General features: G+C 44.7%; 1 protein-coding gene across 3 annotated transcripts in view; it reads right to left on the reverse strand.

Moving 5' to 3' along the window:
* The window catches only part of LOC125739605 (NACHT, LRR and PYD domains-containing protein 12-like), a 728,681-nt gene that overhangs the window by 84,377 nt on the left and 619,741 nt on the right, over window positions 1-24,563 (reverse strand). For 2 of the 3 annotated variants that reach the window (XR_007397215.1, XR_007397214.1), the window contains exon 11: window positions 6,185-6,539. The exons of the other annotated variant lie outside the window; for it this stretch is intronic. The gene's annotated coding sequence lies outside the window, so the exon portion shown is untranslated. Of the gene's footprint in view, window positions 1-6,184; window positions 6,540-24,563 lie in introns of those variants that run through there. 3 annotated transcript variants of the gene reach the window in all.

Raw genomic sequence — 24,563 nt, forward strand, 5'->3', positions numbered from 1 at the left:
AAAGAGGGGTTTCTTGCCATGACATGAAACTGTCTTCCACAACCTCACCTTGGTAGCAGAGTTTGGCTGTTCCTCACCCAGGTTTAAGCCTCCTACACAGCTGTTTCTGTATCAGTTAATGACTGTGTTTCAACCTACATGTGACATTGATGATCATTAGCACCTATTTGGTATAATTGGTTGATCATACACCTGACTATAATCCTACAAAATCCCTGACTTTGTGCAAGTGTACCTATATGTATGTTCCCATTTGAATAACCTCAGTTTTTATAAAAATGTGAATGGAATCAAAAAAGTAAAAATGCCAAAAGTCTTTTATATTTGGGTTGGTTACTCTATGTTAAGGTTAGGGCTGGGTAGGGGTTAAGGGTGTCGTGATTGGGATTAGGGTTTTTCCCATAGAAATAAATGGACTGTCCCCATTTAGATAGGAAGACCAACTGTGTGTGTGTGTGTGTGTGTGCATGTGTGTGTATGTGCGTGTGTGTGTGTGTGCGTGTGTGTGTGTATGTGCGTGCGTGTGTGTATGTGCGTGTGTGTGTGTGTACATGTGTGTGTGTATGTGTGTGTGTGTGTATGTGCGTGTGTGTGTATGTGCGTGTGTGTATGTGCGTGTGTGTGTGCGTGCGTGTGTGTTTGTGTGTGTGTGTGTGTGTATGTGTGTATGTGCGTGTGTGTGTGTATGTGCGTGTGTGTGTGTGCGCGTGTGTTTGTGTGTGTGTGTTTGTTTGTGTGCGTGTGTGTGTATGTGCGTGTGTGTGTGTGTGTATGTGCGTGTGTGTGTGTGCGTGTGTATGTGCGTGCGTGTGTGTGTGCGTGTGTGTGTGTGTTCGTGTGTTTGTGTGTGTGTGTGTGTGTGCGTGTGTGTCTGTGTGTGTGTGTGTGTGTGTGTCTTGGGAAAACCTATTATTTTCATGTTATGGGGACCATTTTTTTGTTCCCTGCAAGGGGAGGTTCAGCTGAATAAAAAACTGTAACATGCATTATTTTATAAAAAAAACTCCAAATGTAACCTGCTCTTCTCAGTCTGGGCTCAGTCCAAAACCACACCTGCTGCAGCCTGAGAAGCAGGAAGTTCCTCAAAAAGTAATAACTGAGAGAAAATGAAAGAGGTGTGGATTTTGATTACTGTATTTGGAGAAAATACAAAGCTTTCAAGTTCCGTCTGGTGTGTCTGCTGTGTGTGATGGATGAACTCAGAGGCCATGATACAGGCTCAGCTGCTGCAGGACGGGCGGAGATAGAGGTATGTAGGCCTCTAGAATAAGTAGAACTCTTTTAAATTAAGGATGAATTTTCATATGAAGCAAACATGGAAATTTTTATGTTTTTCTTTTTTTACGTTTGGATGTTTACTTTGAAGGATCTAAGCCTGGTTGGGTAAAGTGTAACAACTTTTAGCATCTTCACTCCTGTCTGAGGCTGTGTTCTCAGTGGGCCCAGACTGTATCACAAATTTGGCACGAAATGTATAAAGTTAAGAGCAGATATGGAAAGTGGTCTGTAAACCCCACTGTACATACATTTTCCATCAGTAGAAACAAACCCCAATTCATCAAAAAATTATATAAATACCTAAATTATAAACTTCATCTTGACTGAAGGAGAATAGGAGTCAATGAGTCTTTATCCAGTTTGACCTTCCTAGAGTTAATAAATCGTACAAGATGATCTCTCTTAATAATGAAACAAACTTATTCCATCATCTTTTTTTTCTCATCTGTAGGAAAAATGAGGGAAACACAGAGGGAATTTCAGCAGAGAATTCAGATGAGAGAGAAGGAGCTGCAGCAGCTGAGAGAGGCTGTGGCCTCAATCACAGTGAGTATGAACCTGAGGAGAAGATAACAGCTGACATTGGTATTAGTGCCCAGGACCAGAGCAAAACTCTTACAATGTGAGTCTGTTCACACACACGCTTTTCTCTCCCTGTTTGAGGTGGAGTGTGTTTTACTGTGTTTTATTGTGGTTTATTGTGTTTGATCTTCTGCATGTGAAGATTCTTTTTCTGTCTCCTGCTGCCTCCTGGTCTTTCACATTTATGTCAGGAGCCTTTGAATATGTTTGCAGTGTGACTGCTGATGTATGATATTATTTTGCTCGTGACGTTGCTCTCTCAGGCATCCATGTTGAGAATCTGACCATATAAAAATAAACAGGAATGATATAAACAGATTTTCCGAAAATATTTTTTCCAGAAATGAAACAAATGCTACATAACTACGTAACTACGCAAAGCCATAAAAAAATACCTAAAAAACTGTTCACTCTTATATATATATATATATATATATATATATATATATATATATATATATATAAGGAGTGAATAACCCCGATTCATACTGTTACTGTCTGCGCACAGTGACAATGACTGTAGTGCATCAGTTGTCTGCATATTGCAGTTAATTGTTACCCTGCTGGTCTGCTGGAATATCACTGCTGTACTCATGGACCAATTACAACACTCTGGTCACACAGACAAATGTAATATGTATGTAGAAGTCTGTAGACAGTATGAAATCGGCTTAAAACCAAACCATCTGTTCTCCTCCATCAGATTCCTGTCGGTTCACTCTGGACCCCAACACAGCAAACAGACACCTCCACCTCTCTGAGGGGAACAGAGTGGTGACATGGAAGACAGAGATACAGTCATATCCTGATCACCAGCAGAGGTTTAACGCATGGTTCCAAGTGCTGTGTACAGAAGGTCTGACTGGGCGATGGGGAGGTTGAGTGGAGCGGGGGATGGGTTGGGATAGTCGTCACATACAAAGAGATCAGCAGGAAAGGATGTGATGCTGACAGCAGGTTTGGATACAATGACAAGTCCTGGTGTTTGTACTGTGATCCCTCTAGTTACACACTCTGGCACAATAATGATGACACTATTATATCTGCCCCCCCCCGCCCCCCCCCCCCCCTTGTAAGACAGGAGTGTACCTGGATCACTGGACAGGAACTCTGTCCTTCTATGGCAGCTTGAGTAATATCATTTAGCCATGTCATCGATTTTGGCTTAGAAGGACAAACTTTAAGAGAGGCAGTGACATCTAAAATATCCTGGCAAGTGGAGTACAAACGTGAAGTTAGCTCCTCCATATCAGTACAGTGAATATTCTCTAAACACGGGCCAACAGCATCATTAAACGCAGTTACAAATTTGGTAGCAGTAGAAGGCTTCATCTGTAGGAAACATTTGGAGCTGCACAAGACTTAGGGGCAGGACATGGAAGATAACTATCTATCAGAATGTGGGAATGATCAGAGAAATCAGCTTAGTGTTTAAAATGGCCCAACAGCTCCTGCACCTTCCACACAGGCTCATGAGGTTTAATGTTAGTAAGAGAGATTTAACTCTGCTCACTTATTGGATCTGTTCTCACCTTAATATCATATGCTGGTAAATCTCTCTTACAGTCAAACCTACATCAGTCTTTCTCAGGTTGTTAATCAGGCCAGATAACAGGGTCAGCTCAGCCTTCACTGCTGGAGTCGTTCTCTCGGTCAGTCTCTAGGAAAGCCTGCCTTTGATTGGCAGAACTGTGTCAGACAGAGAGATGACAAGCCATCGTATTATTCAATGAACTGGAATAACTGGCAGCACAGCGCCCTCTGCAGTCTGTCATAGAGCAAGTCAGTATGAACAGCCGTCTAGGCTTCTCTCACTGTGAACTTTAGACACGTAGATGTGTGCAGGTCTGGGCTGGGAGCTCCCAGTGTGCAGGGTTAGCAAACGATTTCCGAATGTTCACTAAAGAAATATCAGTCATCCTTGTGAACCTCGTTTAGTTTACACTGATTTATCTATGACTTTGTGTTTCTGTCACTTTCGCCCCGTTCAGACATGCACTGTCACCCAGACTGTTCTTCACATTCCCCAGAGGGGCTGTACATGTGAACGCAAATGTCTGAATCAGTCGTACCGGATGGTAAAAGGAGTTTATCCGGCTAGCTACTTAGTATAAAGTCGAGGTAATTTCTGATTAACCCCCATGTGTGAAGGGAGCAGGAAATTCTCCAGTATAGGATCACAGACACACACACACACACACACACACACACACACACACACACACACACACACACACACACACACATATAACACATATATGACAGGGCTGAGATTCCAGGTTGCCTGAGACAAGGCCTAGCCTGGTATGAGAGGTACTCGTTGGCCAAAGGGGGGTTAGTGACCACCCCCCCCCCCCACACACACACACACACACATATACAACAAGGGAGGCCAGCATTCCAGCTTTTATGGCCCAAATATTTAGGGAACTACGGGCACTAGAAGGGTAGGGGTCCCTCAACTTGGTACGCAACCCCCCTCCCCTTTCCGTCCTGTCCTACAAACCACAGACTCACCCAACACCCTGAAGAAAGTTCTCTTTTAAGTTTGGCCTGTATATACCCTGTATGTGGGTTTACTTATTATTGCTAGTCTCAGTATCCATATAGGTTATGTCTGTCTGTGTCCTTAGACAGTCTTAGTGTTTTGTGTGCCGCCCTTATAACTGTGTTTCACAGAGTATCACCTATCTTACCCTTCTCACTTGAACCATTATATAAATATGGATAAATATATATGTACAGCTACCCCTGCATACAAGCTCTCATGGTTAAATCAGAGGAATCGTGAAAATTAAATAATGTAAATAATGTCACCAGGTATCTCAGTGGGTCTCCTAACTATCAGAGGTTTTTTCTTTCTTTATTTAACACCCCCCCCCCCCTTTACATTCCTCTGTTGGCTCTTATTTGATCTTTGTGGTCCGTTAGCACTTATTTGTCTTGTACTATTCTGTGTTAAAAGACTGAATCAAGGTATATATTATCAATCCTGGAAAGCAGATCATTCCATTAATTTGTGTTTGTTATTTGTTAAGTCAATGTCTGTCTTACGTTAGTACAGTATTAGGTAGAAATAAATACATGCCTTTTATACAACTTCAGCCTCCGTTCATTGAGTCCTCACTATAGTCACTGACTGTGCAATCTGGCTCCTAAGCTCCGAAACCTCAAATCGGCTGAAATATCACGACACTCTCTCTCAACGGCCATGAGAGCAGCTTCCCTACCAGTCGTTTACATTACCTGGTGATGTAGCTCGGTGGACGAACATTCTAACCCAGGTTACTAAGCTATACTGATAATTATTGAATCCCATTTAAGTCTTACATTAACAGACTCACAGGGATTCTGTAACTGAGTTTGAAGAAACCAACCATTCAGTGTAACAATTAGCTGATAATCATCATTAAATAATATTTAATTAAAATGTAATTAATTTCCCTACATATTGGTGGAGACATTAAAATTTACCTGAGCTAATTCTTCTACCCCAGAGAATTTACAGTGAGTCAGTGGGATTGTGGATGATATTTCTGTCATGTGACAGGCATGAAAACGGAAGAATACAAACATTACAGAGGGTGAAAAACAAGGGGCTTTTTCACACGTGGGGCCCTCCAGCCTGCTGCTGCCTGAGGAGCTGGGGGTCGTCGCCCCGCCCTGCAATATGCTGCCGAGGCAGGGAACAACCCAGTATGGGGGGCAGCCCATCGCAAAGTGCAGCCGTCTTTGATTCTTGAAAAAAAAGACGTTTTCCACCTGCAGTACATAGGTCATCCACCAGAGGGCAGAATACAGGTATAGGATTATATACAGCGGGTTTTTGAGGAAAGCGGTAATCCTATTACTGACGTATAGGTCTTAGAAATATTGGTATCAAATATGATACATGTGGCGTTATAGTGTTAATTACTTGTGCAGTTATTTACTTAGTTGTAAGGACTTAGTTCGGCTTTTAATGACTATTTTACCGTGTTTTAAAGGGGGTCAGAGAGACGCCGTTTGCTAATTAGCTTGTCGATTGTCAGGTGTAGCAGTTCACAGGTTTAGTTGGGAAATTTTTATTCTTGTTTGTTGTATTTTGATCATTTATTCTAACGTGTATTACTGATTTATAACTTTTGTTTTTAACTCTACGGATATTTTTTGCTTTCGCTGTTATGTCTCCCGTCTCCTTTACATGGTTATTATATATGCTGATTTAATCTAACCGTGTCAGTGAAATTACAGTAAAGTGTATTTGTTTAATTATATTATGTTTTACGTTACTCAGTTACCTCACTTATGCTTTGAGCAGCGCTGAACCAGGACATTAATATGATAGAATATGAAGCTTTTATTGTGAATATACAGGCAGAAAATACAATATACAGACAGAAATATATAAAATGTACATATACAGGGGAGAGAAAAGGCCTCCCCACCCATCAGGCTTACATTTCATTACATTTTATTTTATTCAGAATCAGAATTCACTCTATTGGTACGACTGCATTTACTATGAATTTGTTCTGCCATTATTGATGCATTAACAGACAACATAGAACAAAAGTCAGAGAAAATCAGTCATTTTGCATGAGTTTGGCAAACTGAACAAACATTCATTTATTTCTGTCTAACATACGTCACACTTCAGAGTAAAAAGGGTTATACTGGTTATAAAGCAGAGATTTTACCTTTTTGCCGTGGAGAAGCAGCGACATGTGACACTCTGATAAGGTAAAAATGATTCCTCCAGCACACAGTGAGCTATCCCAGCATGCACAGCGACACGGGGGAGTTTGCATAAACATAAAACCCTGGATAGAGGGGTTCAGTGAATGAGGAGGTGAAGCTGTACAGGAGGGTCAGTCCATCAGAGGAGACTCTGTAGAAGGACAGAGTACCAGCCGCCTGGTCCAGATACACTCCTACTCTGCGGGAGTCTGAGGGCTTTATGGGTATGAGAGCCTGTGTATTATTGTGCCAGACAGAGTAACTGTCAGGAGAGCAGATCAGCATCCATGACTTGTCATTGGCTCCAAACCCACAGTCATCACTCCCTCCTTTCCTCCCGATTCCTTTATAAGTCACTCCTATCCAGGCTCCATCTCCACTCCACTCAGCCTCCCAGTAACAGCGACCAGTCAGACTCTCTCTGCATAGAACTTGGAGCCAGAAGTCAAATCTCTCTGGATGATCAGGATATGGCTGCTCTGCCCCCCATGTCACCTTCCTGTTCCCCTCTGACAGAGACAGGTATCTGTTTGCTGTGTTGGGGTCCAGCGTCAGCTGGCAGGAGTCTGTAGGCAAGGGGAAGAGCGATTAATCCCATGACGAAGCCCAGCATCTCCATCATTATCACTGTCACACCTCACACACTCACTAACACAGAACTCGCTCCAATATACACATTTTATTCCCAATATACTCATGTAGCCGCCCGAGTCTGCGGCGCTCCGGCTGCCCCCTGCGCTGTGAGACTCGCTGGGGATCCAACTGCACTTTAGCCTGCGCTCTATTATTCTGTACGATGCATAAAATATAAAAATGAAGCAGAAATTCAAGTATGTGAAATACCTCAGGAAATGTCGGACGGCGCGCGACGCGGCGGGAAGACGCGCCGAAATGCTGCGCGTGCTAAATTAATAGCCTTAATTACAGGTACATAAAATTATAAACAGCATTAATAAAACATGTTAAACATGAAATTGTACCACAAAATGTACCACTAGAAGTTAGTTTGTCTTAACTTCAAAATAAGAACTTCCTTCAAACTCACAAACGGACACATACCCCCCTCCAGCAGCGTGCAGCGCCGATTAGTGATGTGTCGGTCGCGAATGAGCCGCTCAAAAGATCTGGATCCGGACCGAGAGCCATTTTTATCAAACAAAACGTCCCCGCGGCTCAGCGCGCCATGCTGCTCTGCCTGGGACTGAAGTTTGTGTTAATGGCGTGTGAGCCGCGCGACCGATCACGTGATCAGTTAGAAGGAGGGGGGGGAGTGGCGGCGGCGATGCACGTGCTGACGGTGTACAGGTACAGAGCACGAGGGAGGGAGAGGAGGAGAGAAAGAGGGAGTGTGGTGCGTGAATAATACGCAAGATGAGTGATATTCGGACACGCGAAGCGGCATTTGGATGCATTTTAATAGCTATGATAACTCAACGGCAGATGCACAGTTTGCAAGATGAAACTGTCATTTCGAGCAGGATCCACAAACAATCTTCACAGACACTTAGGAACTGCGCATCCAACAGTTCAGATGGAAGGAAAAAGACCGTGCCTGCTACTGCCAGAAGGCGGATCAGCCCGTCTAAGCGGAGGCACTTAGCCTTTCTGCGCCAAAGGAAATGTTAAAATGTTACACTGTTAGAAAGGTGAGAGATAGTTGTTATAGTGGATAGAACCTAAAACTGTTGGATGCTGGTGTTTTGCACGTTGTAATTTATTTATTATTTTTTAATTGTGATTTGTTATTTATGTTATTTGACTGTAATTAATAGATCAAGGACAAAAACAAAATTTCCACTTATATAATGTTCAATATCTTTTTATACCAAACATAATGTAAAATCATGGTATTGAGGAAATTATATGGTTTAGTACACATATCAATCATGGGTCAAAACAGGGCTGAATCTGGCTGAAGCAGAAGTAATAAAATGAAGAGTCATTAGGGAGCCGGAAGAGCCGACTCTACTTGGTGAGCTGAGCCAAATGATCCGACTCACTAAAAAGAGCCGAAATTCCCATCACTAGTGCAGACTGAGGAGACGTTCGGTGTCACAGCCAGTTTGGGGAGATTACGGGTGCTGTCTTAGGACGATACTAACAAATCTCAAAACAGGACTACTACAGAAGTTCCCAGACTCCCATTGTTATTTAAGAAAGTCGTCATCTTTAAGCCCAACAAATGAAAATAAAAAAAGCAGACACACATCACAATAATTGTGTGAATGCTTTCATAAAGTAGGACTGACAGTGTTAAGAATAAAAACATGCAAACAAACTTACATTTATGGATCCCTGGTCTGGTCCTGCACTCCCCACTGTGGTCCACACTATAGCAGAAGCAGAATGACATAGTGCTGCTGTATCCATTTATTTGATTGTTGCATTTTCTCCACATACACGAGTCTATAGCAGGACAGACACACACTCTCTACTCACTTCAGTTTCGCCAGTTTACAGCTGAGATCCTCCAGTAGAGCAGAGAGCAGCTTCACTCCTGAGTCTCCTGGGTGATTGTAGCTCAGGTCCAGCTCTCTCAGGTGTGAGGGGTTTGACCTCAGAGCTGAAGCCAGGGACGAACAGCCTTCTTCTGTGACTCTACAGCCTGACAGCCTGCAGAGAGACAGACAATATCTCTCCAATAAATTAAAACACCTCACCACTATGAGTATTACTTTTATGTAAATCTGACGACTTCAATGAAGCTTTCATCAATTACACATTACAGTGTGGAATATGCAGTAATTTTGACCTCAGTATCTCCAGTGTACAGTGTGAATCCCCCAGTCCAGCAGACAGCAGCTTCACCCCTGAATCCTGCAGGTCATTGTCACTCAGGTCCAGCTCTCTCAGCTGAGAGGAGTTTGATCTGAGAGCTGAAGCCAAAACTTCACAGCATGTCTCTGTGAGTCTACAGCTGTCCAGCCTGGAAAAGGAAACGTGTTAAGATATAAATACATACATCACACACAGGTATTTCAAATAAAATATCAAAATAAAAAAAGTACAATAACACATGTAGCATATAGCTGTTATTTGTCCTAGTCAGAAACATAAATAGTTTTACTTGACACTACCCAGCTGAGACAAACCTGCTGTTTAATGACCTTACAGGGTGAGTTACCCTGAGACTCTGTAATATATGCATAAGTATTTTTATAAAGCTCTGAGCAGTGCTGGGGCTCAGTGATCAGCACTACAGCCGACCCAGGGGTTCTAGGGTTTTGGGTTCAGTTCCTGCTTGGGATATGTGTGTGTGTGCATGTTTATGTGGGATTTGAATGTCCATCCATCCATCTATCCATCCATTTTCCAAACCACTTATCCTACTGGGTCGCGGGGGGTCCGGAGCCTATCCCGGAAGCAATGGGCATGAGGCAGGGAACAACCCAGGATGGGGGGCCAGCCCATCGCAGGGCACATTCACACACCATTCACTCACACATGCACACCTATGGGCAATTTAGTAACTCCAATTAGCCTCAGTATGTTTTTGGGCTGTGGGGGGGAAATCGGACTACCCGGAGGAAACCCCACGACGACATGGGGAGAACATGCAAACTGCACACTCATGTGACCCAGGCGGAAACTCGAACCCAAGTCCCAGAGGTGTGAGGCAACAGTGCTAACAACTGCACCACCATGCCACCCCCGATTTGAATGCCAAGAAGGGCTTAAGTTATTTTAATTACATTTTTTATATGACTTTTGAATTGCTGACACCATGACTGAAATCCTTATTTTCTGTGTTACCTGACAACCTGTTAAATTTCCAAAACACTAATCAGACAATTATCAATCCTGTCAGATAGGGATGAAATAGTGATGCTTTATTCATCCCCCTGGTAAAATAGTGCTGTCGCCTCTCTGATCTTGCTCTCTCTGACACACACACACAGGTCAGAGTGCAGGGTTGTCCAGCATCCAGCCCGCTGAAGCTGGGGGGTAAGGGCCTTGCTCAAGGGCCCAAAACCAGCATTACTCTACCGGCCAGGTATTTAAACCGGTGACCTTCTGACCACAGGCACAGTCCAAACCCACTGAACCACACACCACACCAAGAATGTTAAAAAATATACATATCCTGTAGTATCCAGAATGAAAAAGAATTTCTAGGTGTCCATATAAATACACTCTAGTTGTTGTGATGATATATAAAAGCAGTATCACGAATAACATCTGTACTTCTTTAGCAACAGACGTATGTAAGATCACTTACAGAGCTATCCTAGATTTCTTGATCACAGGCAGCAGCCTCTGAAGACCTTCATCTGATCTGATGTATTTCTTCAGATCAAACACATCCTGCTCCTTATCTGACATCAGTAACACAAAGGCCAGAGCTGACCACTGTGCAGGTGAGAGGTCTGCTACTGAAAGGCTTCCTGAACTCAGGTATCTTTGTACTTCCTCTATTAGAGAATTGTCACCCAGTTCATTCAGACAGTGGAACAGGTTGATGGTCCTTTCTGCAGATAAATTCTCCTGAATTTTCTCCTTGATATACTGGGCCGTTTCCTTAATGTTATGTGAGCTGGGTCTTGTCTCTCCCAGTAGTTTTTGTAACAGAATCTTACTGGAGTCTGTTGAGAGGCCAAGGAGGAAGCGGAGGTAGAGGTCCAAGTGCCCATTCTTGCTCTTTAATGCCTGATCCACTGCAGTCTTTAGCAGGTCAGCTGATGAGTTTGACAGAAACACATATAAAGCAGCGAGATACTCCTGGATGCTCAGATGCACAAAGCAGTACACCTTCTCCTGGTACAACCCATACTCCTCTTTAAAGACTTCTGTACACACTCCAGAGTAAACTGAAGCCTCTGTGACGTCAACACCATTCTCTGTCAGATCTTGCTCATAGAATATGAGATTGCCTTTCTCAAGGTTGTCAAAAGCCAGTTTACCAAGTTTCAAAAGGAATTCCTTGCTGTATTCCTTAAGCTTGGTTTCATAGTTTTTCATATACTTGTCATTTTTTAAGCTCACCTGGAAGATCAGGAAGTGTGTGTACATTTCAGTCAGAGTCCTTGGAATTTCTCCCATGTCAGTCTCACTAAAAAGCCTTTCAAGGACAGTGGCTGAAATCCAGCAGAAAACAGGTATGTGGCACATGATGAAGAGGCTCCTTGATGATTTCACATGTGTGATAATCCTGCTAGCCAGGCTCTGATCACTAAATCTCTTCCAGAAATACTCCTCCTTCTGGGCATCACTGAACCCTCGTATCTCTGTCACCTGGTGGACACACTCAGGAGGTATCTGATTGGTTGCTGCTGGCCGGGAGGTTATCCAGAGGAGAGCGGATGGAAGCAGATTCCCCTTAATGAGGTTAGTCAACAGCACATCCAGTGATGTTTTCTTTGTTACATCAAACCAGCTCTCATTCTTCTGAAAATCTAGAGGAAGGCGACACTCATCCAGACCATCAAAGATCAACAAAAGTTTGTACCTACACAGCTCAGTGGATTCAAGCGATTTCAGTTCAGGGACAAAGTGGTGAAGCAGATCAATCAGACTGTATTCATCCTTAATCAAATTCAGGTCCCGGAAAGGAAGAGCAAATATGAAGTGAATGTCCTGGTTTGCTTTTCCTTCTACCCAGTCAAGAATAACTTTCTGCACAGAGACTGTTTTCCCGATACCTGCGACCCCTTTTGTGAGTACAGTTCTGATAGGTGTCACATGCCCATATAAGGGTTTAAATATATCATTGCACTTGACTGTAGTATCTTCTGTTCCCCTTTTCTTGGATGCTGTTTCAATCTGTCTCACTTCATGTTCATCACTGACTCCTCCAGCTCCCCCTTCAGTTATGTAGAGTTCCGTGTAAATCTCTTTGAGAAGTGTTGGCTGTCCTTCCTTAGCTTTCCCTTCAAATACACACTCAAATTTCTGCTTCAGATTACATTTGATTGTGCGCTGATACTGTGACAGAAGATGCCCTGAAATGAAATGAGAGATTTTCAAAAAACATTTTTTTACTTATTTAAGTCAAATTAAATCAAATAAATGATAAACTGAAATGTAAACACATTTTTTATTAACTTTTTCTGCAGTAAATCAAACACACACTGAATGAGGTACAGCTCTTACTCTTCTCCAGCATGTCCGCAAGATTATTTTGCTCCATGTTCCTCAGGATGTACAGTGTGATCTTCAGAGCTCCCTCTCTACCACAGGTTTTCTGCATCTGACCATCACTGTCCAGGTCATTGTCCTCCTCCAGCTGAGGCTCAGAGCATTCTGGGTCATTCTGATCCAGGTACCTTTTGAATTTCATCAGCTCATCCTTCAGAAACGTTTGAGCTTTTTTCTCCAGTAACTGAAATGAACAGTTACAGTTTAATTATTATCACTCCTGGCACCGTATCTGTTTATAACTTCATTTGTGAATTATGCTGCATTCCATTTCAACTTGTAACTTGGACATTTGTCTTCCTAGTGTGAAATTTCACCTGGAACCCTGAAGTCGGAATTCCAACTCGTGAAGTTCGGGGGAACCACCACAACCCCGACCTCAGAATTCAAAATGGCTACTTTATATCAACAGAAGTTAAAGCTGTAGTTTTATAGTGTTTATTAGCAGTTATGTATTATGGTTGTACACATCGCTTTCTGTTGCTATGGTGTTTTTATGTGCAAATATCATGTAATGTGTTGTTATGAACTGGTATTGCTAACAATAACTAACAATTAACCTGAATACAACTGGGGCCTGTTTCAGAAATCAGGATTTCTTTCTTAGCCGGATAATTTGTCAGATTTAAAGTAGTCTGGGCTAAATATAAGCGAATGAAGATGAAGGCCATGTAAACTGGGGCACATTAAATACAAGAAGATATCTGGCTAAGCAAGAAATCCTGCTTTTTGAAACAGGTCCCTGGTTTTGCTAAATGGCTTTCCGACTTGCTGTACTGGAATGAGGGTAACTTGGGTGTGACGTCATTCACAGCTCTGGCTTCTGACATATGAGGTAAATGGAATGTAGCATTAGTTGTAAATATCATCTCTTTGATAGGATGAACTACTTATTGTACATCTGTAGAAGATATATGTCAATTTAGATAAAATTTAAAAAATATACTTCAATAATAAATGCACACCTTGAAGATGGATGATAAGTCTCCTTTATGTGGATGTGAACTACATCTATTCACTCGGTCCCTGTGAATAAAACACAAATATCCAAGCATCATATTGTTATTTATATAGATGTAACTGCCATCCACATTCTGAGCTTATTTCATTAGACTGGCTTCCTGACATAAGTTTGTTTATGACAGTATAAGAGAGGCAGTGACACCTAGTGGCAGCAGAGAGAGACAGCAGGTAGCCAGGAGAGACGGTTTGGCATGTAGCTCCCAGTTACTCAATGACATTCACTGGCTACTTCTTGTAAACTGTTTAACATGATTTCAAACAGATTTCAACTTAATTACCATAACTATCCTCCTGCAGTTTAGGGACCCCCAGCTGATCTCTAATTTTTATTTGCTAAAAATATACATAGATCAAATGTTCACACCGAACCATCCATCCTCCAAACCACTTATCCTATTGGGTCCGGAGTCTATCCCAGAAGCAATGGGCACGAGGCAGGGAACAACCCAGGATGAGGGGCCAGCCCATCGCAGGGCACACTCACACACCATTCACTCACACATACACACCTGTGGGCAATTTAGCAACTCCAATTAGCCTCAGCATGTTTTTGGACTGTGGGGGGAAACCAGAGTACCCGGAGGAAACCCCACGATGACATGGGGAGAACATGCAAACTCCACACACATGTGACCCAGGCGGAGACTTGAACCCGGGTCCCAGAGGTGTGAGGCAACAGTGCTAACCACTGCACCACCATGCCGCCCCTCACACCGAACCATTTGTATAATAATTTTCATTACAATAAAATGTATAATAATACACCAATATACAAATTTTGCATGATACCCCCCCCCCTCCCAACATCACTCCTGTTTCCCTTCTGCCTCCCAAAGCAGCTCGCTTAACCCCAAAGGGATTTACTCTGTTCCTTGTTTCCAGGGTTAACACTAGACTGCCTGTAATACTCAGGGCTTCCTGTCTCTTGTTGGGCTGCACCTCAGGTTCCCAGCAGGCCCAGGCTCTGGTGTGACCTCTGGCAGCTCCGTAGGATCTTGTCCAGTGTGAGAGAAAAACTGACTAGAGGGATAACACTCAGGTACTTTTGCATTAGTTGCACAAATATACAGTTTCAAAGCTGATTACAAAATATCCCTCTAGTCAGCTTCTCTCTCACAAGTGTTTTCCCTGGTCCCAGGTTCATAGCTCCTTAGTTGTTTGTTAATTGTTAGTTAATTCCACCTGTGTCTTGTTTCCAGTGTCTGCTCTGATTGGTTGATTGTTTTGAGTCCTCACATCTGCCTTTCGTTAGTCCCCATGATCTGTGTATTTTAGTTCCTGCCTGTGGTCAGTTCCTTCCATTGGTCATTGTATCACATTCTGTTAATCATGTGCTTTGTTTCTGTGTGTGTGTTGGATTCCTCTGTAGTTGTTTTTCCCTTGGTTGTGCTCCCTGGGTTGCCCTGCTCTTTACTAGTGTTCCCCTCTGTTTTGTTGTTATAAGAACATAAGAACTATACAAACGAGAGGAGGCCATTCGGCCCATCAAGCTCGCTTGGGGAGAACTTAACTAATTGCTCAGAGTTGTTAAAATCTTATCTAGCTCTGATTTAAAGGAACCCAAGGATTCAGCTTGCACTACGTTATCAGGAAGACTGTTCCATACTCTGACTACGCGCTGTGTAAAGAAGTGCTTCCTTAAATCCAGTTTGAAATGTTTTCCCGCTAATTTCCACCTATGGCCATGAGTTTGTGTATTTGAACTAATGCTGAAGTAACTATTTGGTTGAACAGCATCCAAACCTGTTAGAATCTTATATACCTGGATCATGTCCCCCCTCAGTCTCCTTTGCTTGAGACTGAACAGATTTAGCTCAAGTAACCTTTCCTCGTATGACATTCCTCTAAGACCAGGAATCATTTTTGTGGCCCTACGCTGCACCTTTTCTAAGGCCAAAATGTCCTTTTTAAGATATGGTGACCAAACCTGCACACAATATTCTAGGTGAGGTCTCACCAGGGAATTGTATAATCTTAGCATTACCTCCCTGGATTTATACTCCACACACCTGGAGATATACCCCAACATCCTATTGGCCTTTTTTATTGCTTCCCCACACTGGTGAGAATGGGACATGGAAGCATCAACATACACACCAAGGTCTTTTTCATGATCAGCTACCTTTATTTCAGTGGGACCCATAAAATACCTGTATTTCATATTTCTGCTCCCTACATGGAGTACCGTACATTTGTTATGGCCTTTTGACCCCTCGTGGTTCCCTTATTTTCTGCTCTGTGTTGTTATAAATAAACCCCTGTCATGTTGGAGCCGCACTGTGGATCGTCATCCTTTCCTCCCCTGCACCATCCCCCAATCCCATGATAACTAGCTAATTAGTAACAGGCTCTGTTCCATTAAACATGTTCAAACTGAAGCCTCAGTCTGATCAGAGCTAAAGAACCCATGAGAATCTATTCATTATCAAAGCAGAAATATCCGTCCCAGAAGAAGACAATCTATTGTCCAGTCATGCTTAATCAATATAGAGCAGTAGCTGTTTTCCAGCTGCATGCTGAGGATTGACATTTAAAACGTACTTTTCAATCTACCTTCTAATTCCTGCTCACAAGAAGTCAGTCTTTACAGTGATCCTCAGACTTTAACCTCAGACGTGATTTATACAGAAGACAGACAAAACCTCTGTTTAAATTTTCAAAGACAATGGGATTTGTATGAGTTAACATTTCAAAGTTGATTTTTTTTCTATTAGCTTGTATGTGCCTCTATGTCATTTGACTGAGAGTCTGAGTGTTTTAAACAATGTTCCAATGTGTATTTACCTTTGATCTGTAGGAAAAGGTCCCTCTCTGAAGTAGATTTGTTCCTCCATTGACCTGTCACTCTTCATGGAAACACAGCTGGGTGCAGGTGAGCCTGCTCTCTCCATCAGGACACTGTGGACAGTGAGAGGAAAGATCCTCATTATATGAATATAATTCATACGTGGACAGTGTTACATTAAATCTTCAGCTGTTTAACCTCCTGCTCTGTCTTCATCTACTTTGTTATGCTGTGAAGCTCTTCATGCAAAAATGCTTGTTTACATTTAGCTTTAATGTAAAATAAAGTCTCACCTAAAATAAAGATCCCAATATGAAAGGTTTAGTATCATTGTTACAGCCTCCATTACTAGACTTGCCTGTAGTTGCTTAATGTTATATAAATTTAGCCTTAAATTGTGATCCTCACAATAAATTTCACCAAGTTACCAATAAAAAAAAATATAAAATATAAACTTTATTTTAGCGCATATTCAGAAAATCACCTCGCGCCCCAATTATGTGAAAAATTTAAGAATCAACGCTAAGTGGCAGCAGAGGACCGCGTCCAGGGAGTACAATTAAATGTAAATACTTGGAGGAAATTAAATTTCATAAACTTAATAAATGAAAAACATAAATAATCTACCCCACGGTATTGAATCAGTTAAGTCTCGATGAAGTGAATTAAGTTAAGACTGATTACTCTCTCTTTCGAGAATGCTGGAACGTTTATTTTTCATGACCGTGTGTAAAGCAGTACAAACACACAGGTTCTGTCTTACCTCTCAGGTCTCTTTGTTTTACACTCCGCTGGGGGGGGTATTTCAGAAGCAGCTCCCCCCATTTCTGTGCCGATCTAGACCAGATGACTCCTGCTGGGGCCTCTATGAACACGAAGAGTAAACATAGTACATACAAACATACATACAGACACATATGTATGTCTGGGGTGTCGCTGGACTGGTTTGAGAAACAGTATATAGCATCCGCTAACATATACAATACACTCCCAAACATAGCTTATTTATTACGTTGTATCTGTTGACTAAAATCTTACCTTGCAATACAGAATCTTATCCGTGTTTCTTGACAAAATGGAGAGTTAAAGTATTATTAAAATACTTTCACTTTCATTTACAAACAGGGAATGCTGCATATCAAACGCGGAAGCGGTCTAAGCAGAAATGGACACGAACTCAGTGACACGGCGTAGGATTTTTGGGGATATTATCCATGTGACTTAATAACAAGTAACAATAAGAGAAAGGGGACAAGCTCCCGCCGCCACCTAATTCTGTCATGACGCACATTTTGCGTTATACTTGTACATATAAAACGCGGTTCTGCAGTGACACTTAAATCAATAAAACGCATAAATCATTATCACACTATCTTACTCATGATTCACTTTTCACATTTGTCCCCGCCCCACGTTTACTTTTGGGACGTAATAAAACGCTTAAGGTGAAAAGCTTAATGTGGTTTAATCTACAAAAACAGCGACCAAAAACCACCAATTTTCTCACAGACATATCAACTGACAAAAAAAAATCAAAACCGAAAAACTAGGAATATGGACTTTATCTAACGTTACGCGTTTTCCTCTCCATTGACGCTCATTATAAGGAAAAGGCTTAACGTGACTTAATGTACCGAAATAGCGACCAATAATCACCAATTTTCTCAGCGACATATATGGTCACAAAAACTTTCACATTTTTCTTTGCAGCCACTTCAGATTAATATTTTATTAATGGCATTTCTAATAGTATATTTATATATTACATCCCTTACAGTTGGAACTGACAGTTTAAACCTCCTTTTGTAGCCTTAACCTAAACCATGATACTGAACAATCTTTGTTCTCAGATCATTTGAGAGATCTTAGAAGATCCCGTGCTGTTACTCTTCAGAGGAGAGTCAAAGAGAAGCAGGAATTGCAATTGGCCACCTTCAGTTCCCTTTCTCATGATTAGACACACCAGTCTATGAAGTTCAAGGCTTAATGAGCTAATCCAACCAATTCGGTGTTGCAAGTAATCAGTACTGAGCAGTTACATGCATTCAAATCAGCAGAAATACACGGTTACCCAAATTTTTTCACAGCCAGTTTTTCACATTTGATTTTATTTCATACAACTGAATACTGCTTCACTAAAAATCTACCCCAGTACTCAGATGTTCCTGAAAGACATACTACTGTTATCTTTTTTGGTGGAAGTAGAGTAAATTATTATGCAGACTGAGAGCAGTTCCCAAACTTTTTCATATGACTGTATATATACACACAATATTAATTATATATACATTATACATATGTACAAGAATATTACAACAATTGTCATAGTTATATTCTTAACATTCATCCAACAGCCACTCTCAAGGTTCACCTCTCAACAGTCAATTTAAAGGCTACATTAAAGTTCTATTTTATTAGCAGACCACTGTCACAGCCTATATAACATATATTGCAAATAAATACATTAGTAAGTGCACAAAATCATCTGATCGTTTAATCCTTGCTTGTACTGACTACCACAAATGTCTAATGTGTTCAAGCTGAATCAGTAAATGTGGTATTTTGACTGGAAATGAACACTTTGCAACACAATGTGGGTTGAGAAATCTTCAGGTACAATTTATGTTGTATAGCACGTTCTTACAACATTACATCGTCTCAAAGTGCTTTACAGCATCCCCACCCAAAGCCCCCAGAGAGTAAGCCAGAGGTGACAGTGGCAAGGAAAAACTCCCTAGAAGGAAGAAACCTTGGGAGGGACCAGACTCAGAGGGGGAGCCCAACCGCCTGGGGCTGGCAGGGAAAGTCAAAGTCCCAGTTCACATTGTCCCAGTCTTAACATCTGAGACACAAAGCAGGGGGCAGGGAGGTGATGACAGGCAAGTGGCGGAGCTGCTTCATATGGCAGGACGAACAGTGGTACAGCAGCAGGGCATAGAGGGAAGGCATCACAGGCAGAAGGGCAGACAGGGAAGGGATCACGTGCAGAAGGGCGTACAGGGAAGGTATCACAGGCAGAAGGATATACAGGGGAGGCATCACAGGCAGAAGGGCGTACAGGGAAGGCGTCACGTGCAGAAGGGCGTACAGGGAAGGCGTCACAGGCAGAAGAGCGTACAGGGAAAGCATCACAGGCAGAAGGGCATACAGGGAAGGCATCACAGGCAGCAGGGCATAGAGGGAAGGCATCACTGGCAGAAGGGCGTACGGAGAAGGCGTCACAGGCAGAAGGGCGTACGGAGAAGGCATCACAGGCAGAAGGGCGTACGGAGAAGGCATCACAGGCAGAAGGGCATAGAGGGAAGGGATCACTGGCAGAAGGGCATACAGGGAAGGTATCACAGGCAGAAGGGCATACGAGGAAGGCATCACGGGCAGAAGGGCATACGAGGAAGGCATCACAGACTGAAGGAAATACAGGGATGGCATCACTGGCAGAAGGGCATACAGGGAAAGCATCACAGGCAGAAGGGCATACAGGGAAGGCATCACTGGCAGAAGGGCGTACGGAGAAGGTATCACAGGCAGAAGAGCGTACAAGGAAGGCGTCACTGACAGAAGGGCGTATAGGGAAGGCATCACAGGCAGAAGGGCATACAGGGAAAGCATCACAGGCAGAAGGGCATACAGGGAAGGCATCACTGGCAGAAGGGCGTACGGAGAAGGTATCACAGGCAGAAGAGCGTACAGGGAAGGCGTCACTGGCAGAAGGGCGTACGGAGAAGGCGTCACAGGCAGAAGAGCGTACAGGGAAGGCATCACAGGCAGAAGGGCGTACGGAGAAGGCGTCACAGGCAGAAGAGTGTACGGAGAAGGCGTCACAGGCAGAAGAGCGTACAGGGAAGGCGTCACTGGCAGAAGGGCGTACAGGGAAGGCGTCACAGGCAGAAGGGCGTACGGAGAAGGCGTCACAGGCAGAAGAGCATACAGAGAAGGCGTCACAGGTAGAAGAGCGTACAGGGAAGGCCTCACTGGCAGAAGGGCGTACGGAGAAGGCGTCACAGGCAGAAGAGCGTACAGGGAAGGCGTCACTGGCAGAAGGGCATACAGGGAAGGCGTCACAGGCAGAAGGGGGTACGGAGAAGGCATCACAGGCAGAAGAGCGTACAGGGAAGGCGTCACTGGCAGAAGGGCGTACAGGGAAGGCATCACAGGCAGAAGGGCGTACGGAGAAGGCGTCACAGGCAGAAGAGCATACAGAGAAGGCGTCACAGGCAGAAGAGTGTACAGGGAAGGCATCACTGGCGGAAGGGCGTACAGGGAAGGCATCACAGGCAGAAGGGCGTACGGAGTAGGTGTCACAGGCAGAAGAGTGTACAGGGAAGGCGTCACAGGCAGAAGAGCATACAGGAAAGGCGTCACAGACAGAAGGGCGTACGGAGAAGGCGTCACAGGCAGAAGAGCTTACAGAGAAGGCGTCACAGGCAGAAGAGCATACAGGGAAGGCGTCACTGGCAGAAGTGCGTACAGGGAAGGCATCACAGGCAGAAGGGCGTACGGAGAAGGCGTCACAGGCAGAAGAGCGTACAGGGAAGGCGTCACTGGCAGAAGGGCGTACAGGGAAGGCATCACAGGCAGAACGGCGTACGGAGAAAGTGTCACAGGCAGAAGAGTGTACAGGGAAGGCGTCACAGGAAGAAGGGCGTACGGAGAAGGCGTCACAGGCAGAAGAGCATACAGGGAAGGTGTCACTGGTAGAAGGGCGTACAGGGAAGGCATCACAGGCAGAAGGGCGTACGGAGAAGGCGTCACAGGCAGAAGAGCATACAGGGAAGGCGTCACTGGCAGAAGGGCGTATAGGGAAGGCGTCACAGGCAGAAGGGGGTACGGAGAAGGCGTCACAGGCAGAAGCGCGTACAGGGAAGGCGTCACTGGCAGAAGGGCGTACAGGGAAGGCATCACTGGCAGAAGGGGGTACGGAGAAGGCGTCACAGGCAGAAGGGCGTACAGGGAAAGCATCACAGGCAGAAGGGCGTACGGAGAAGGCGTCACAGGCAGAAGAGCGTACAGAGAAGGCGTCACAGGCAGAAGAGCGTACAGGGAAGGCGTCACTGGCAGAAGGGCGTACAGGGAAGGCATCGCAGGCAGAAGGGCGTACGGAGAAGGCGTCACAGGCAGAAGAGCGTACAGGGAAGGCGTCACTGGCAGAAGGGCGTACAGGGAAGGCGTCACAGGCAGAAGAGCATACAGGGAAGGCGTCACTGGCAGAAGGGCGTACAGGGAAGGCATCACAGGCAGAATGGCGTACGGAGAAGGCGTCACAGGCAGAAGAGCATACAGGGAAGGCGTCACTGGCAGAAGGGCGTACAGGGAAGGCATCACAGGCAGAAGGGCGTACGGAGAAGGCGTCACAGGCAGAAGAGCATACAGAGAAGGCATCACAGGCAGAAGAGTGTACAGGGAAGGCATCACTGGCGGAAGGGCGTACAGGGAAGGCATCACAGGCAGAAGGGCGTACGGAGTAGGTGTCACAGGCAGAAGAGTGTACAGGGAAGGCGTCACAGGCAGAAGAGCATACAGGAAAGGCGTCACAGACAGAAGGGCGTACGGAGAAGGCGTCACAGGCAGAAGAGCTTACAGAGAAGGCGTCACAGGCAGAAGAGCATACAGGGAAGGCGTCACTGGCAGAAGGGCGTACAGGGAAGGCATCACAGGCAGAAGGGCGTACGGAGAAGGCGTCACAGGCAGAAGAGCGTACAGGGAAGGCGTCACTGGCAGAAGGGCGTACAGGGAAGGCATCACAGGCAGAACGGCGTACGGAGAAAGTGTCACAGGCAGAAGAGTGTACAGGGAAGGCGTCACAGGAAGAAGGGCGTACGGAGAAGGCGTCACAGGCAGAAGAGCATACAGGGAAGGTGTCACTGGTAGAAGGGCGTACAGGGAAGGCATCACAGGCAGAAGGGCGTACGGAGAAGGCGTCACAGGCAGAAGAGCATACAGGGAAGGCGTCACTGGCAGAAGGGCGTACAGGGAAGGCGTCACAGGCAGAAGGGGGTACGGAGAAGGCGTCACAGGCAGAAGCGCGTACAGGGAAGGCGTCACTGGCAGAAGGGCGTACAGGGAAGGCATCACTGGCAGAAGGGGGTACGGAGAAGGCGTCACAGGCAGAAGGGCGTACAGGGAAAGCATCACAGGCAGAAGGGCGTACGGAGAAGGCGTCACAGGCAGAAGAGCGTACAGAGAAGGCGTCACAGGCAGAAGAGCGTACAGGGAAGGCGTCACTGGCAGAAGGGCGTACAGGGAAGGCATCGCAGGCAGAAGGGCGTACGGAGAAGGCGTCACAGGCAGAAGAGCGTACAGGGAAGGCGTCACTGGCAGAAGGGCGTACAGGGAAGGCGTCACAGGCAGAAGAGCATACAGGGAAGGCGTCACTGGCAGAAGGGCGTACAGGGAAGGCATCACAGGCAGAATGGCGTACGGAGAAGGCGTCACAGGCAGAAGAGCATACAGGGAAGGCGTCACTGGCAGAAGGGCGTACAGGGAAGGCATCACAGGCAGAAGGGCGTACGGAGAAGGCATCACAGGCAGAAGAGCAAACAGGGAAGGCGTCACAGGCAGAAGAGTGTACAGGGAAGGCGTCACAGGCAGAAGGACAAGCTTGCCAGAAGGGCATCACAGGTAGTCGCAGGTAGTTGGGTAGGCAGGATATCTTGAAAATTTGGGGTCTCCAGGCAGCACAGTCCAGGAGGGGTAAGGGAAATAACATGTGCAATTATCAAAATTAGGGGAGACTAGAGACAGTACAAACGGTTAGATGAATGCATTATGTAAGCTCTGGCAGATAAGGCTTTGGCAGCATAAATAGGAGGGAGAGGCAGGTGGGAATGCAGGCATGGGGGGTCCCTGAAACGTCAGCCCTGCAGTTCCACGAGGGGGTGTGAAGCTAGAGTGACAGCACTGACAGTTCAGTTCATCCAAAGCCAATGGCACCGATCCCCACCCAGCTCTACACCTCACACTACAGGTCTAACTGTGAGTGAGCAGTTAGCTAGAGCTAGAACTAAAGTCCCCATAAGCATGGGCACCACTGCCATTAAATCTGAGGGGGACGTGTCCCCTTCACATTTCATAATTATTCGTTTGTACCCCCGTATTTAACATAAAATATTAGCTTTATGCCAGTGTGTCATGCCTGGCTCGTCCGCTCCTCGTGTGTGCCACTCCCCCTGCTTACCCACGTGTGCTTCCCTGATCGTACCCAGCTGTGTCCGTTTACTTTCAATCAGTCCTGTCTATTTGAGTCCTTGTCTTATCAGTCTATTTGAGCCATTGATGTTAGTTGGCGTTTGATGGTTCCTGTCCTTTGTGTTCCGATTAAATCCCCGTTTACCCTGAATCCCGCCTGCTTGCCTGCTTTCTGCTCGCTCGCCTACCTGTGTGACCACCCGTTCGCCCAGCGATCCCAGCCAATCGTGACACAGTGAGTGTGTGTGTGTGTGTGTGTGTGTGTGTGTGTGTGTCCGTGTCCACATTCAAAATGCTTCTGACACCCCTGCTATAAGCTCGACTAAACAAGTATGTTTTTAGCCTAGACTTGAATATTGAGTGAACCTGAATTGAATCAGCCTCACAAAAGCAGGATGTTCAGAACTATATCCACATCACTGAAGCATCCATCATCGTCCTTGATCGTCAGATTCTAAATATACCCGTTTCTTTAAAACTGATATCAACCACAAATCTATATTATTTTTCAGGTGAATTTAGTTCTCCATTACTTAATATACTGACAAGTTTTGTTGGAGAATGATAAACTTAAAATTATTATTAATTTTGCTAGGTGTTACACTGATGACACACCGAAAAACCCACAAGAAACTACACAGATTGACGCAGTAACTGACTCCTCGGGAAACAGTCACAGAAATATAGAACCATACCTACCAATGAACGCAGAAACTTCTTAAATCCTAAATCTTAAATAGTGCAACAACATTCGCCCCTTCTGCCTACTAAAAACTCCTCATCCAGCACGTTAGTTTCCAGGGGGCGTCTGCTACATTAGGCACCTCCTATGCAGGTGAACAATGACTAAAGGGAC

The sequence above is a fragment of the Brienomyrus brachyistius genome, chromosome 4 (genome assembly GCF_023856365.1).
Source record: "Brienomyrus brachyistius isolate T26 chromosome 4, BBRACH_0.4, whole genome shotgun sequence".
NCBI classification, from domain to species: Eukaryota; Metazoa; Chordata; class Actinopteri; order Osteoglossiformes; family Mormyridae; genus Brienomyrus; species Brienomyrus brachyistius.